This window comes from Hypanus sabinus, chromosome 24, assembly GCF_030144855.1.
Source record: "Hypanus sabinus isolate sHypSab1 chromosome 24, sHypSab1.hap1, whole genome shotgun sequence".
NCBI lineage: Eukaryota > Metazoa > Chordata > Chondrichthyes > Myliobatiformes > Dasyatidae > Hypanus > Hypanus sabinus.
In genome coordinates this window covers 17,287,551-17,304,102 of record NC_082729.1, presented here as the reverse complement: position 1 = coordinate 17,304,102, position 16,552 = coordinate 17,287,551, and the positions used below count along the sequence as shown (strand labels likewise).

The following is a 16,552-nucleotide window of genomic DNA, read 5'->3' as shown; positions in this document are numbered from 1 at the left end:
CTGTGGGCTCCGTGGTGCAAAGGCAAACGTGTTGAACTTCTACTGATGAGTGATTAAGTAATAAGTCAAAAACAGTTTTTGCTTCTAGAGATGGTATTTTCTCCACAATGACAAATACGGTTGGAAATCGGGGGGGTGGGGGTGGTGCTGATGTCGTGTGATGGCAGAGAATCGAACAATTTAAGTCATGGATTGAAGTAATCGAGTCATTCACAAAACATGTCAATCAGAAGATCCCATTTCTTTCAGGTCGTTGTCATCCATTGAATTAATTAAGCAAAATGCGGAGGAGATAGAGTCCTCCACTATTAAGAAGGCGGGAAATTAATGATTAATGAAAAAGAAAACGAAAAAATTAACAAGATCGGTGGAAGTGAGGAGTTGGGCAGACAACTGATCAGCAATGACGTGATTGAATGACAGAGCTGCGCAGTTTTCTTCCTGCTGATTTGTTTTGTATTTCCCGTGGTTCAGGAAACAAACTGGAATTTGTCACCTCACAAACACACAAGTGTCCAAATGATCTGGTACCTTGTCCCGGCATAAGCACTGTTTGAAGATTGTAATTTTCATCACTTTTCAAATTAAAATTTGGACAGTGCAAATGGAACAGTGTCTGGTGCGGTGTATTTGCAAGTCAATGCTATTTAATCCTAAAACAACTTCACAAAATCTGTTTCAACTCATATTGAAGGTTTGTATTTGTATTTTCGAATAGCTTTAAATATCCCAGAAAGAGCCAAGTATATGTTTCGAGAACCGTTGTCAACGTGAGTGTTTTAATTTGAAATGTCAGGGCTCGGGCTGGGATTGGTTGATGTGAATGAAAACCTTGCAACATTTTGGCGTACTAGTGCAAAAGTCGCTGACTGAGACAACATCGGTCGTTAGGGGGTGATTTTACTATTCGACGGCTGGGAATGTGAATATTTATCCCTACTGTTCCATGAATATCCTGAGAATACTCACAGTGACATCTGGAAAAGCATTGACTGGCACTCGGCAATTTGAAGAGGCAACTCTGTACCAGTGTTCCCTCTGGAATGCTTTGGGTTGGAAAAAAATGGAAAATGCACGGAACCTCAAGCATAGTATGTGGGAGAATATTTCTATTTATTATACCGATGATACGCTTTGCAGATTAAGGTCAGCAACAAATCACGTCACTGTGTAACAGTTAAAAAACGTGGTAGTGTGGCCGAGCGGTCTAAGGCGCTGGATTAAGGCTCCAGTCTCCAAGGAGGCGTGGGTTCGAATCCCACCACTGCCATTGTGGAGTACGTACACGTATTTGTTCTTTTCCGCCAGGGTTTCAGTTGTGGTATAGAGGTGAAACCTGAAATGTTTTGCAGAGCTAAATATAAGAATCACAAATCATCATGACTATGTTCCTGGATAATAGTACAGTATATTGGTTTCATGGCCAACTATATTATTGTGTGACTGCTGTACACTCTACATAGGCAGGGCATCGTGGGGATGGGTGGGGTTCGTGACCTCTATTTAACGAGAGTAGTGGGTGAAAAAGTAATTAACATCAATATGTATTTGTCTTCATTTCAGTGACACCGTCTTTACGGTTTCTGAAATAGGCAGCGAACTCTTCGGAGTTCAATAGGAAAGATGTATGAAACTTCAATGAGATATTCCTCAGTAAGACCAGGCAATTTAGTAAAGCTGACCAACAATGTAAAAACACTATAGCAAAAATATCTATATATGACTTCGTCGTCCTGTTTCTTGCTCCGCAGAGAGCACCAGACTTACCACATTTTCGAGGAATAATAAGTTCCATTCCTTGAATGTGTAATTTATGATTTGCAGTGAGCATATTTCTGCTTCGTAGCTTTCTTCCCATGGCAATTCACCCCATAGCTTAAAGGCTCCGCTGGGAGTTGAACCCAGGATCTCCTGTTTACTAGACAGGCGCTTTGACCAGTTAAGCCACGGAACCCTCACACTAAAAGGCAACTGTAATGATGATAGTTAATTTGCATTAACTATTCTTCATCTACTAGCGAGGGAATTGTTTCGGATTCAAACCGTAAAGACGACATAAATCAAAGTAGACCCTACTGAGAAAATCACCCCTATACAGTCTGCCTGCGTAATATATGTTCACGACCTCTCAAGCACATTATTTATTCCTTTCTGCCAATACATGCTACACACCTACTTCTTCGTAACTATGTCCTCTATGTCCGGAACACTGAGATTCCCTAAACCTGATAGCCTCCTGTTTTATTCGGCCAGGGGCATACACAGTTATTAATCTCGAAGTTTCGCTTTTAAGGCCTCCTATGGAAAACGTCCATTTTTCAGAAAGCAACCTCTCCCAATCCTTTCTGATGCCATCGATTTAGACTTCCTCTAAAAGTAAATCCTGGTGGGACCTCTGGATATTGATAAAGGAAAACACTAACAAAACTCTATCACGTGTCGCCATTTTAGTGTATGGGAATCCCGTCAGTATCCAGTCATCACTATGGTAATAATGGAGAAGTCATTAGGCCAAAAGGTATTTCAAAGTTCAAAGTAAAAATTATTATCGGTGCATGACACCACATACATCCAGCAGTGAGGGTCTTTTTCCTGCGGGTATACTCAGCAATCTTTAGAACAGTAACTATAAACAGGATCAATAAACAAGAAACTGTGAAAACGCAAATATAAATAAATAGCAATAAATCACGAGATCATGAAATAACAATAAAAAGACTCCTTAAAGAGAGATGATTGGTTGTGGGAACACTAGTTACAGAATGAGAGTATTTACCGTGTTTTGTGCAAGAGGCAGGTGATTGAGGGGAAGTAACTGTTCTCGAACCTAGTGAAGGAGAACACAGCACTGCTAATGCAGGGTTTCCGGTAAATAAGAAATCTGCGGCAGAGCAGCACATTCAGGAAGAAATAGTCATCTCACATGCAGAGACTCTGCAGAAAGTGCAGAAGACTGTGCTTTTCGAAGCTATTAATATCCAGAATACAGATGGATTACAGTCAGATGTGTAAAGTGCATGATCTGCCAACAAAGAATTCGTTGATTGTTGATGAACAAACAGTTCTCACTTTCAAAGCAGAAGTAGTGATTTGTACAGCACAGACTAAAAGTAGGACACAAAAAAGTAAAATGATATTGAAAATTACGAACCTCTGCAGATCAAAGACTTGGAGGGATAAATAATATTCAGACTCCAAAGATGTGTTAATGATCACATTTCTTGCTAATGATCAGAGAAGTGTTCGCATGTTTGTCTTCTGTTCTTTTCCTTCTTTCATTGTTTACTCCCGCCCTTTTAGGCTTACAAAGTAATGCTAAAAGTTTGTTTACTAAAAATCAGGGAATTTTAATGCTCCTCCTGCTAAATAGAGACATAGTGACGTAAATGTGAATTGGACTGTGGTGCAAGACTTTCTGGAAGAAAAGTATTTGGTGCGTTTGTATGATACTGTAGGTGTCGGTACTGTATTTCACATTGGTCAGCCAGATGTCAATAAACATTACTAAATGAAGAACAACCGTGCGATCTGAAGCGCCGCAGAAATGTTGCAGCAGGATGCCTGGTTCACGGAGGGATCTGAAAACGTCATTCCATTCAGGTGAATTAATTGGGGTTTCATGCGGAAAATGGAAATCGCCGAAACCATAAGCAAGAGACACATTGGTTGTTCTACAAATTCTGTTTTAATCACTGTGGAATTTGCAAGGAATCCAGAATTCTGCTGTCGATGTCAGGATGTGGCACTGTGCTCCCGGGGAAGTTACGCAGAAAACCGCTCACGGGATCTTCTCCGGAACCACACTGCTGCAGCAGAAGATCGGCATCGCGCTGCTGTCGATAGGAGGGGAAGCCCATGCGATGTTTTTTTGTTTCAGATCAGACTGAAAAATTCTGCTGCGTCACCTACAATTCTTGCCGTCCAGTTGACTGTGAAACGTTGTTGAGGAAGCATGGATATAACAAAATGGTGTTACGTACACGCGGGTATCTTGTACCTGTCATATGACCACGATGTAATTGAGGATGTACTGGACAAGAGGTAATGGTCTTCTGATGGTGGAGTGACGTCATTTTCCGGCCAGTGAGAGGTCTTGTGGCAGTTTTTCAACAGGGATTTAAAGGAGGACACTTCCCAGTGTTGGGGGGCAGCAGTCCGTGGTTGAATTGGCCAGAGACTCCCGTTTCGCTGCGTATTCTATGTTATGACGCAGTTTTATTTTAATGTGGCGTTTTACTTTCTGCCTTATATCAAGGGTTATTACTGGCAGTTTTGTCAGTTAACAATACTGCCGGTTAAAGTGCAGTCCGAGAGTGAAGATTCATCGAAGTTGGGGAAGCTGAAAGTTCTAGGAAAGTTGATGTCGCGTGTGAGCAGAAAGAGTTGGATGCAGAGTTTCGCCAGGGAGAGGCCAGTGCCTTTAGGCCGTTTTATTTCCTTCAATGGTAAATCCCTCAGCAAAGCATACTTCGGCTGGGATCAGCAGTAACGTCACAAAAAAGGATTTAATTCAAGGAAACTCTTTCCTTTAGTTGATTGTAAATCATTTTGGACTTTTTGCAATACTACTTTAAAGAACAGAGTTCGCATTTCTTGCTTTAAGAAATGTTCCAGCTGCCGTATGGCAGCTGAATTCCGGTTAAGTTAGTTGTTTCTTTACTTTGGGATTTTTTTAGCAGTGTTGAATAAATGTTTTATTTGTTATTTAAAAAAAACCTGTCTCAAATATATTCATTGTTGCTGGATTGTTGCTAGTTTTCCCTCTTCCTGAGAGAAACGAGGGCAGACGGAAGATTGTTCTCCATAAATTGCAGTCTGCTCTTCAGTAAGTTTATCTTTCTGCACTAAAGGATGTAACTGTGGGCTCCGTGGTGCAAAGGCAAGCGTGTTGAACTTCTACTGATGAGTGATTAAGTAATAAGTCAAAAACAGTTTTTGCTTCTAGAGATGGTATTTTCTCCACAATGACAAATACGGTTGGAAATCGGGGGGGCTGATGTCGTGTGATGGCAGAGAATCGAACAATTTAAGTCATGGATTGAAGTAATCGAGTCATTCACAAAACATGTCAATCAGAAGATCCCATTTCTTTCAGGTCGTTGTCATCCACTGAATTAATTAGGCAAAATGCCGAGGAGATAGAGTCCTCCACTATTAAGAAGGCGGGAAATTAATGATTAATGAAAAAGAAAACGAAAAATTAACAAGATCGGTGGAAGTGAGGAGTTGGGCAGACAACTGATCAGCAATGACGTGATTGAATGACAGAGCTGCGCAGTTTTCTTCCTGCTGATTTGTTTTGTATTTCCCGTGGTTCAGGAAACAAACTGGAATTTGTCACCTCACAAACACACAAGTGTCCAAATGACCTGGTACCTTGTCCCGGCATAAGCACTGTTTGAAGATTGTAATCTTCATCACTTTTTAAATTAAAAATTTGGACAGTGCGGAGGGAAGAGTGTCTGGTGCGGTGTAATTGCAAGTCAATGCTATTTAATCCTAAAACAACTTCACAAAATCTGTTTCAACTCATATTGAAGGTTTGTGTTTGTATTTTCGAATAGCTTTAAATATCCCAGAAAGAGCCAAGTATATGTTTCGAGAACCGTTGTCAACGTGAGTGTTTTAATTTGAAATGTCAGGGCTCGGGGCTGGGATTGTTTGATGTGAATGAAAACCTTGCAACATTTTGGCGTACTAGTGCAAAAGTCGCTGACTGAGACAACATCGGTCGTTAGGGGGTGATTTTACTATTCGACGGCTGGGAATGTGAATATTTATCCCTACTGTTCCATCAATATACTGAGAATACTCACAGTGACATCTGGAAAAGCATTGACTGGCACTCGGCAATTTGAAGAGGCAACTCTGTACCAGTGTTCCCTCTGGAATGCTTTTGGTTGGAAAAAATGGAAAATGCACGGAACCTCAAGCATAGTATGTGGGATAATATTTCTAATTATTATACCGATGATACGCTTTGAAGATTAAGGTCAGCAACAAATCACGTCACTGTGTAACAGTTAAAAAACGTGGTAGTGTGGCCGAGCGGTCTAAGGCGCTGGATTAAGGCTCCAGTCTCCAAGGAGGCGTGGGTTCGAATCCCACCACTGCCATTGTGGAGTACGTACACGTATTTGTTCTTTTCCGCCAGGGTTTCAGTTGTGGTATAGAGGTGAAACCTGAAATGTTTTGCAGAGCTAAATATAAGAATCTCAAATCATCATGACTATGTTCCTGGATAATAGTACAGTATATTGGTTTCATGGCCAACTATATTATTGTGTGACTGCTGTACAGTCTAGATAGGCAGGGCATCGTGGGGATGGGTGGGGTTCGTGACCTCTATTTAACGAGAGTAGCGGGTGAAAAAGTAATTAACATCAATATGTATTTGTCTTCATTTCAGTGACACCGTCTTTACGGTTTCTTGAAATAGGCAGCGAACTCTTCGGAGTTCAATAGGAAAGATGCATGAAACTCAATGGGATAATCCTCAGTAAGACCAGGCAATTTAGTAAAGCTGACCAACAATGTAAAAACACTATAGCAAAAATATCTATATATGACTCCGTCGTCCTGTTTCTTGCTCCGCAGAGAGCACCAGACTTATCACATTTTCGAGGAATAATATGTTCCATTCCTTGAATGTGTAATTTATGATTTGCAGTGAGCATATTTCTGCTTCGTAGCTTTCTTCCCATGGCAATTCACCCCATAGCTTAAAGGCTGCGCTGGGAGTTGAACCCAGGATCTCCTGTTTACTAGACAGGCTCTTTGACCAGTTAAGCCACGGAACCCTCACACTAAAAGGCAACTGTAATGATGATAGTTAATACTGTAATGATTATAGTTCTTCATCTACTAGCGAGGGAATTGTTTCGGATTCAAACTGTAAAGACGACATAAATCAAAGTAGACCCTACTGAGAAAATCACCAGTATACAGTCTGCCTGCGTAATATATGTTCACGACCTATCAAGTACATTATTTATTCCTGTCTGCCAATACATGCTACACACATACTTCTTCGTAACTATGCCCTCTATGTCTGGAACACCGAGATTCCCTAAACCTGATAGCCTCCTGTTTTATTCTGGCAGGGGCATACAAATTCATTACTCCCGAAGTTTCGCTTTTAAGGCCGCCTATGAAAAACCTCCATTTGTCAGAAAACAACCTCTCCCAATCCTTTCTGATGGCGTCAATTTGGCCTTTCTCCAATTTATGATTTCAACCCAAGGACCAGACCTATCCTTCTCTATAGTTGTCCTGAAACAAATGGAAATATTATCACTGAATTCAAAGTGCTCCCTTACACATATTCCGGTCACATGCCATGTCTTCCTCTAAAAGGAGATCCTGGTGGGACCTCTGGATATTTATAAAGGAAAACACTAAGCAAACTCTATCACATGTAGCCCTTTTAGTGTATGGGAATCCAGTCAGTATCCAGTCATCACTATGGGAATAATGGAGAAGTCATTAGGCCAAAAAGGTATTTCAAAGTTCAAAGTAAAATTTATTATCGGTGCATGTCACCACATACATCCAACAGTGAGGTTCTTTTTTCCTGCGGGTATACTCAGCAATCTATAGAACAGTAATTGTAAACCGGATCAATGAACAAGAAACTGTGAAAACGCAATTATAAATAAATAGCAATAAATCAAGAGAACATGAAATAACAAGAAAAAGACTTCTTAAAAAGAGATCCTTGGTTGTGGGAACACTAGTTACAGAATGTTAGTAGATAGCCTGTTTTGTGCAAGAGACAGGTGATTGAGGGGAAGTAAGTATTCTTGAACCTAGTGAAGGGGAACACAGCACTGCTAATACAGGGTGTCCGGTAAATAAGAAATCTGTGGTAGAGCAGCGCATTCAGGAAGAAATGGAGATCTCGCATGCAGAGACTCTGCAGAAAGTGCAGAAGACTGTGCTTTTTAAAGCTATTAATATCCAGAATACAGATGGATTACAGTCAGGTGTGTAAAGTGCATGATCTGCCAACAAAGAATTCGTTGATTGTTGATGAACAAAAATTTCTCACTTTCAAAGCAGAAGTAGTGATTCGTACAGCACAGACTAAAAGTAGGACACAAAAAAGTAAAATGTTATTGAAAATTACGAACCTCTGCAGATCAAAGACTTGGACGGATCAAAGACTTGGAGGGATAAATAATATTCAGACTCCAAAGATGTGTTAGTGATCACATTTCTTGCTAATGGTCAGAGAAGTGGTCGCATGTTTGTCTTCTGTTCTTTTCCTTCTTTCATTGTATACTCCCGCCCTTTTCGGCTTACAATGTAATGCTAAAAGTTTGTTTGCTAATAATCAGGGAAGTTTAATGCTCCTCCTGCTAAATAGAATCATAGTGACATAAATGTGAATTGGACTGTGGTGGAAGACTTTCTGGAAGAAAAGTATTTGGTGTGTCTGTATGATACTGTAGGTATCGGTACTGTATCTCACATTGGTCAGCCAGATGTCAATAAACATTACTAAATGAAGAACAACCGTGCGATCTGAAGCGCCGCAGAAATGTTGCAGCAGGATGCCTGGTTCACGGAGGGATCTGAAAACGTCATTCCATTCAGGTGAATTAATTGGGGTTTCATGAGGAAAATGGAAATCGCCGAAACCATAAGCAAGAGACACATTGGTTGTTCTACAAATTCTATTTTAATCACTGTGGAATTTGCAAGGAATCCAGAATTCTGCTGTCAATGTCAGGATGTGGTACTGTGCTCCCGGGGAAGTTACGCTGAAAACCGCTCACGGGATCTTCTCCGGAACCACACTACTGCAGCAGAAGATCGGCATCGCGCTGCCGTCGATAGGAGGGGAAGCCCATGCGATTTTTTTTTGTTTCAGATCAGACTGAAAAATTCTGCTGCGTCACCTACAATTCTTGCCGTCCAGTTGACTGTGAAACGTTGTTGAGGAAGCATGGATATAACAAAATGGTGTTACGTACCCGCGGGTATCTTGTACCTGTCATATGACCACGATGTAATTGAGGATGTACTGAACAAGAGGTAATGGTCTTCTGATGGTGGAGTGACGTCATTTTCCGGCCAGTGAGAGGTCATGTGGCAGTTTTTCAACAGGGTTTTAAAATAGAACACCTCCCAGTGTTGGGGGCAGCGGTCCGTGGTTGAATTGGCGAGAGACTCCCGTTTCGCTGCGTATTCTATGTTATGACGCAGTTTTATTTTAAAGTGCTGTTTTACTTTCTGCCTTATATCAAAGGTTATTACTGGCAGTTTTGTCAGTTAACAATACTGCCAGTTAAAGTGCAGTCCGAGAGTGAAGATTCATCGAAGTTGGGGAAGCGGAAAGATCTAGGAAACTTGATGTCGCGTGTGAGCAGAAAGAGTGGGATGCAGAGTTTCGCCAGGGAGAGGTCAGTGCCTTTAGGCCGTTTTATTTCCTTCAATGGTAAATCCTTCAGCAAAGCATACTTCGGCTGGGATCAGCAGTAACGTCACAAAAAAGGATTTAATTCAAGGAAACTCTTTCCTTTAGTTGATTGTAAATCATTTTGGACTTTTTGCAATACTACTTTAAAGAACAGAGTTCGCATTTCCTGCTTTAAGAACTGTTCTAGCTGCCGTATGGCAGCTGAATTCCGGTTAAGTTAGTCGATTCTTTACTGTGGGATTTTTTTTCGCAGTGTTGAATAAATGTTTTATTTGTTATTTAAAAAAAAACCTGTCTCAAATATATTCATTGTTGCTGGATTGTTGCTAGTTTTCCCTCTTCCTGAGTGAAACGAGGGCAGACGGAAGATTGTTCTCCATAAATTGCGGTCTGCTCTTCAGTAAGTTTATCTTTCTGCACTAAAGGATGTAACTGTGTGCTCCGTGGTGCAAAGGCAAGCGTGTTGAACTTCTACTAATGAGTGATTAAGTAATAAGTCAATAACAGTTTTTGCTTCCAGAGATGGTATTTTCTATACAATGACATATACGGTTGGAATTCGAGGGGCTGATGTCGTGTGATGGCAGAGAATCGAACAATTTAAGTAATGGATTGAAGTAATCGAGTCATTCACAAAACATGTCAATCAGAGGATCCCATTTCTTTCAGGTCGTTGTCATCCACTGAATAAATTAGGCAAAATGCCGAGGAGATAGAGTCCTCCACTATTCAGAAGGCGGGAAATAAATGATTAATGAAAAAGAAAACGAAAAATTAACAAGATCGGTGGAAGTGAGGAGTTGGGCAGACAACTGATCAGCTATGACGTGATTGAATGACAGAGCTGCGCAGTTTTCTTCCTGCTGATTTGTTTTGTATTTCCCGTGGTTCAGGAAACAACCTGGAATTTGTTACCTCACAAACACACAAGTGTCCAAATGACCTGGTACCTTGTCCCCGCAGAAGCACTGTTTGAAGATTGTAATCTTCATCACTTTTTAAATTTAAAAAATTCGGACAGTGCAAATGGAACAGTGTCTGGTGCGGTGTAATTGCAAGTCAATGCTATTTAATCCTAAAACAACTTCACAAAATCTGTTTCAACTCATATTGGAATATTTCTAATTATTTTACCGACGATACGCTTTGAAGATTAAGGTCAGCAACAAATCACGTCACTGTGTATCAGCTAAAAAACGTGGTAGTGTGGCCGAGCGGTCTAAGGCGCTGGATTAAGGCTCCAGTCTCCAAGGAGGCGTGGGTTCGAATCCCACCACTGCCATTGCAGAGTACACGTATTTGTACTTTTCTGACAGGGTTTCAGTTGTGGTATTAAAGTGAAACCAGAAACGTTTTGCAGAGCTAAATATAAGAATCACAAATCATCATGCCTATGTTCCTGGATAATGCTACAGTATATCGGTGTCATGGCCAACTAAATAATTGTGTGACTGCTGTACCCTCTAGATCAGGCAGGGCATCGGGTGGAAGGGTGGGATTCGTGAGCTCTATTTAACGAAAGTAGCGGGTGTAAAGGTAATTAACATCAATATGTATTTGACATCATTTCAGTGACACCGTCTTTCCGGTTTCTTGAAATAGGCAGCGAACTCTTCGGAGTTCAACAGGAAAGATGTATGAAACTCAATGGGATATTCCTCAGTAAGACCAGGCAATTTAGTAAAGCTGACCACCAATGTAAAAACACTGCAGCAAAAGTATCGATATATGACTCCGTCGTCGTGTTTCTTGCTCCGCAGAGAGCACCAGACTTACCACATTTTCGAGGAATAATATGTTTCATTCCTTGAAGTGTAATTTATGATTTGCAGTGAGCATTTTCTGCTTCGTAGCTTTCTTCCCATGGCATTCACCCCATAGCACAAAGGCTCCGCTGGGAGTTGAACCCAGGATCTCCTGTTTACTAGACAGGCGCTTTGACCAGTTAAGCCACGGAACCCTCACACTAAAAGGCAAATGTAATGATGATAGTTAATTTGCAGTAACTATTCTTCATCTACTTGCGAGGGAATTGTTTCGGACTCAAACTGTAAAGACGACATAAATCAAAGTAGACCCTACTGAGAAAATCACCCCTATATAGTCTGCCTGCGTAATAAATGTTCACCCCCTCTCAAGTACATTATTTATTCCTTTCTACCTATACCTGCTACACACCTACTTCTTCGTAACTATGTCCTCTATGTCTGGAACACCGAGATCCCCTAAACCTGATAGCCTCCTGTTTTATTCTGCCAGGGGCATACAAATTTATTACTCCCGACGTTTCGCTTTTAAGGCCTCCTATGAAAAACCTCCATTTGTCAGAAAGCAACCTCTCCCAATCCTTTCTGATGCCATCAATTTGGCCTTTCTCCAATTTATGATTTCAACCCAAGGACCAGACCCATCCTTCTCTATAGTTATCCTGAAACAAATGAAAATATTATCACTGGATCCAAAGTGCTCCCTTACACATATTCCGGTCACATGCCATGCCTTCCTCTAAAAGGAGATCCTGGTGGGACCCCTGGATATTGATAAAGGAAAACACTAAGCAAACCCTATCACATGTAGCCTTTTTAGTGTATGGGAATCCAGTCATCTCTATGGTAGTAATGGAGAAGTCATTAGGCCAAAAAGGTATTTCAAAGTTCAAAGTAAAATTCATTATCGGTGAATGTCACCACATGCATCCAACAGTGAGGTTCTTTTTCCTGCGGGTATACCCAGCAATCTATAGAACAGTAACTGTAAACAGGATCAATGAACAAGTACCTGTGAAAACGCAATTATAAATAAATAGCAATAAATCACGAGATCATGAAATAACAAGAAAAAGACTTCTTAAAGAGAGATCATTGGTTGTGGGAACACTAGTTACAGAATGTTAGTAGTTAGCCTGTTTTGTGCAAGAGACAGGTGTTTGAGGGGAAGTAAGTATTCTTGAACCTAGTGAAGGGGAACAAAGCACTGCTAATACAGGGTCTCCTGTAAATAAGAATTCTGTGGTAGAGCAGCGCATTCAGGAAAAAAATAGGCATCTCACATGCAGAGACTCTGCAGAAAGTGCAGAAGACTGTGCTTTTTAGAGCTATTAATATCCAGAATACAGATGGATTACAGTCAGGTGTGTAAAGTGCATGATCTGCCTTCAAAGAATTCGTTGATTGTTGATGAACAAAAATTTCTCACTTTCAAAGCAGAAGTAGTGATTTGTACAGCACAGACTAAAAGTAGGACACAAAAAAGTAAACTGATATTGAAAATTACGAACCTCTGCAGATCAAAGACGGAGGGATAAATAATATTCAGACTCCAAAGATGTGTTAATGATCACATTTCTTGCTAATGGTCAGAGAAGTGGTCGCATGTTTGTCTTCTGTTCTCTTCCTTCTTTCATTGTTTACTCCCGCCCTTTTAGGCTTACAAAGTAAAGCTAAAAGTTTGTTTGCTAATAATCAGGGAAGTTTAATGCTCCTCCTGCTAAATAGAGTCATAGTGACATAAATGTGAATTGGACTGTGGTGGAAGACTTTCTGGAAGAAAAGTATTTAGTGTGTTTGTATGATACTGTAAGTATCGGTACTGTATCTCACATTGGTCAGCCAACTGCCAATAAACATTACTAAATGAAGAACAACCGTGCGATCTGAAGCGCCGCAGAAATGTTGCAGCAGGATGCCTGGTTCACGGAGGTATCTGAAAACGTCATTCCATTCAGGTGAATTAATTAGGGTTTCATGAGGAAAATGGAAATCCCCGCAACCATAAGCAAGAGACACATTGATTGTTCTACAAAATCTATTTTAATCACTGCGGAATTTGCAAGGAATCCAGAATTCTGCGGTCAATGTCAGGATGTGGCACTGTGCTCCCGGGGAAGTTACGCTGAAAACCGCTCACGGGATCTTCTCCGGAACCACACTGCTGCAGCAGAAGATCGGTATCGCGCTGCTGTCGATAGGAGGGGAAGCCCATGTGATGTGTTTTTGTTTCAGATCAGACTGGAAAATTGTGCAGCGTCACCTACAATTCTTGCCCTCCAGTTGACTGTGAAACGTTGTTGAGGGAGCTGCGATATAACAAAATGGTGTTACGTACCCGCGGGTATCTTGTACCTGTCATATGACTACGATGTAATTGAGGATGTACTGGACAAGAGGTAATGGTCTTCTGATGGTGGAGTAACGTCATTTTCCGGCCAGTGAGAGGTCATGAGGCTGTTCTTCAACAGGGTTTTAAAGGAGAACACATCCCAGTGTTGGGGGGCAGCAGTCCGTGGTTGAATTGGCCAGAGACTCCCGTTTCGCTGCGTATTCTATGTTATGACGCAGTTTTATTTTAAAGTGGCGTTTTACTTTCTGCCTTATATCAAAGGTTATTACTGGCAGTTTTGTCAGTTAACAATACTGCCAGTTAAAGTGCAGTCCGAGAGTGAAGATTCATCGAAGTTGGGGAAGCTGAAAGATCGAGGAAAGTTGATGTCGCGTGTGAGCAGAAAGAGTTGGATGCAGAGTTTCGCCAGGGAGAGGTCAGTGCCTTTAGGCATTTTATTGCCTTCGATGGTAAATCCCTCGGCAAAGCATACTTCGGCTGGGATCAGCAGTAACGTAACAAAAAAGGATTTAATTCAAGGAAAGTCTTTCCTTTAGTTGATTGTAAATCGTATTGGACTTTTTGCAATACTACTTTAAAGAACAGAGTTCGCATTTCTTGCTTTAAGAACTGTTCTAGCTGCCGTATGGCAGCTGAATTCCGGTTAAGTTAGTCGTTTCTTTACTTTGGGATTTTCTTTTTAGCAGTGTTGAATAAATGTTTTATTTGTTATTTAAAAAAAACCTGTCTCAAATATATTCATTGTTGCTGGATTGTTGCTAGTTTTCCCTCTACCTGAGAGAAACGAGGGCAGACGGAAGATAGTTTTCCATAAATTGCAGTCTGCTCTTCAGTAAGTTTATCTTTCTGCACTAATGGATGTAACTGTGTGCTCCGTGGTGCAAAGGCAAGCGTGTTGAACTTCTACTAATGAGTGATTAAGTAATAAGTCAATAACAGTTTTTGCTTCCAGAGATGGTATTTTCTCCACAATGACAAATACGGTTGGAATTCGAGGGGCTGATGTCGTGTGATGGCAGAGAATCGAACAATTTAAGTCATGGATTGAAGTAATCGAGTCATTCACAAAACATGTCAATCAGAGGATCCCTTTTCTTTCATGTCGTTGTCAACCACTGAGTTAATTAGGCAAAATGCCGAGGAGATAGAGTCCTCCACTATTCATAAGTTGGGAAATAAATGATTAATGAAAAAGTAAACGATAAATTAACAAGATCGGTGGAAGTGAGGAGTTGGGCAGACAACTGATCAGCCATGACGTGATTGAATGACAGAGCTGCGCAGTTTGCTTCCTGCTGATTTGTTTTGTATTTCCCTTGGTTCAGGAAACAACCTGGAATTTGTCACCTCACAAACACATAAGTGTCCAAATGACCTGGTACCTTGTCCCTGCAGAAGCACTGTTTGAAGATTGTAATCTTCATCACTTTTTAAATTAAAAATTTGGACAGTACAGGTGGAACAGTGTCTGGTGCGGTGTATTTGCAAGTCAATGCTATTTAATCCTAAAACAACTTCACAAAATCCGTTTCAACTCATATTGGAGGTTTGTTTTTGTATTTTCGATCAGCTTTAAATATCCCAGAAAGAGCCAAATATAGGTTTCGAGAACCGTTGTCAACGTGAGTGTTTTAATTTGAAATGTCAGGGCGCGGCGCTGGGATTGGTTCATGTGAATGAAAACCTTGCAACATTTTGGCGTACTCGTGCAAAGTTCGCTGAATGAGACAACATCGGTCGTTAGGGGGTGATTTTACTATTCGCCTTGGCTGGAAATGTGAATATTTATCCCTACGGTTCCAGGAATATACAGAGAATACTGACAGTGACATCTGGCACTCGGCAATTTGAAGAGGCAACTCTGTACCAGTGTTCCCTCTGGAATGCTTTGGGTTGGAAAAAAATGGAAAATGCACGGAACCTCAAGCATAGTATGTGGAAGAATATTTCAAATTATTATACCGATGATACGCTTTGAAGATTAAGGTCAGCAACAAATCACGTCACTGTGTATCAGCTAAAAAACGTGGTAGTGTGGCCGAGCGGTCTAAGGCGCTGGATTAAGGCTCCAGTCTCCAAGGAGGCGTGGGTTCGAATCCCACCACTGCCATTGCAGAGTACACGTATTTGTACTTTTCTGACAGGGTTTCAGTTGTGGTATTAAAGTGAAGCCAGAAACGTTTTGCAGAGCTAAATATAAGAATCACAAATCATCATGACTATATTCCTGGATAATACTACAGTATATTGGTGTCATGGCCAACGAAATAATTGTGTGACTGTTGTACACTCTAGATCAGGCAGGGCATCGTGTGGATGGGTGGGATTCGGGACCTCTATTTAACGAGAGAAGTGGGTGAAAAGGTAATTAACATCAATATGTATTTGACTTCATTTCAGTGACACCGTCTGTCCGGTTTCTTCAAATAGGCAGCGAACTCTTCGGAGTTCAACAGGAAAGATGTATGAAACTCAGTGTGATATTCCTCAGTAAGACCAGGCAATTTAGTAAAGCTGACCACCAATGTAAAAACACTACAGCAAAAATATCTATATATGACTCCATCGTCCTGCTTCTTGTTCCGCAGAGAGCACCAGACTTACCACATTTTCGAGGAATAATATGTTCCGTTCCTTGAAGTGTAATTTATGATTTGCAGTGAGCATATTTCTGCTTCGTAGCTTTCTTCCCTTGGCAATTCACCCCATAACTTGAAGGCTCCGCTGGGAGTTGAACCCAGGATCTCCTGTTTACTAGACAGGCGCTTTGACCAGTTAAGCCACGGAACCCTCACACTAAAAGGCAACTGTAATGATGATAGTTAATTTGCATTAACTATTCTTCATCTACTAGCGAGGGAATTGTTTCGGATTCAAACTGTAAAGACGACGTAAATCAAAGTCGACCCTACTGAGAAAATCACCCCTATATAGTCTGCCTGCGTAATACATGTTCACCACCTCTCAAGTACATTATTTATTCCTTTCTGCCTATACCTGCTACACACC

The 16,552-nt window shown here is 41.0% G+C and overlaps 7 non-coding genes across 7 annotated transcripts; 4 read left to right on the top strand and 3 right to left on the bottom strand.

Moving 5' to 3' along the window:
* Window positions 1-1,188: 1,188 nt before the first annotated feature.
* On the top strand, window positions 1,189-1,270 carry trnal-aag (transfer RNA leucine (anticodon AAG)). The gene has a single exon. It is a non-coding gene; the product is annotated as a tRNA-Leu (tRNA).
* A 610-nt stretch (window positions 1,271-1,880) lies between these two features.
* On the bottom strand, window positions 1,881-1,954 carry trnat-agu (transfer RNA threonine (anticodon AGU)). Its single transcript has one exon. It is a non-coding gene; the product is annotated as a tRNA-Thr (tRNA).
* Window positions 1,955-6,034: 4,080 nt separating this feature from the next.
* trnal-aag (transfer RNA leucine (anticodon AAG)) lies at window positions 6,035-6,116 on the top strand. The gene has a single exon. It is a non-coding gene; the product is annotated as a tRNA-Leu (tRNA).
* A 4,508-nt stretch (window positions 6,117-10,624) lies between these two features.
* On the top strand, window positions 10,625-10,706 carry trnal-aag (transfer RNA leucine (anticodon AAG)). The gene has a single exon. It is a non-coding gene; the product is annotated as a tRNA-Leu (tRNA).
* Window positions 10,707-11,310: 604 nt separating this feature from the next.
* On the bottom strand, window positions 11,311-11,384 carry trnat-agu (transfer RNA threonine (anticodon AGU)). Its single transcript has one exon. It is a non-coding gene; the product is annotated as a tRNA-Thr (tRNA).
* A 4,187-nt stretch (window positions 11,385-15,571) lies between these two features.
* Window positions 15,572-15,653, top strand: trnal-aag (transfer RNA leucine (anticodon AAG)). The gene has a single exon. It is a non-coding gene; the product is annotated as a tRNA-Leu (tRNA).
* Window positions 15,654-16,259: 606 nt separating this feature from the next.
* On the bottom strand, window positions 16,260-16,333 carry trnat-agu (transfer RNA threonine (anticodon AGU)). Its single transcript has one exon. It is a non-coding gene; the product is annotated as a tRNA-Thr (tRNA).
* Between the last annotated feature and the right edge of the window lie 219 nt (window positions 16,334-16,552).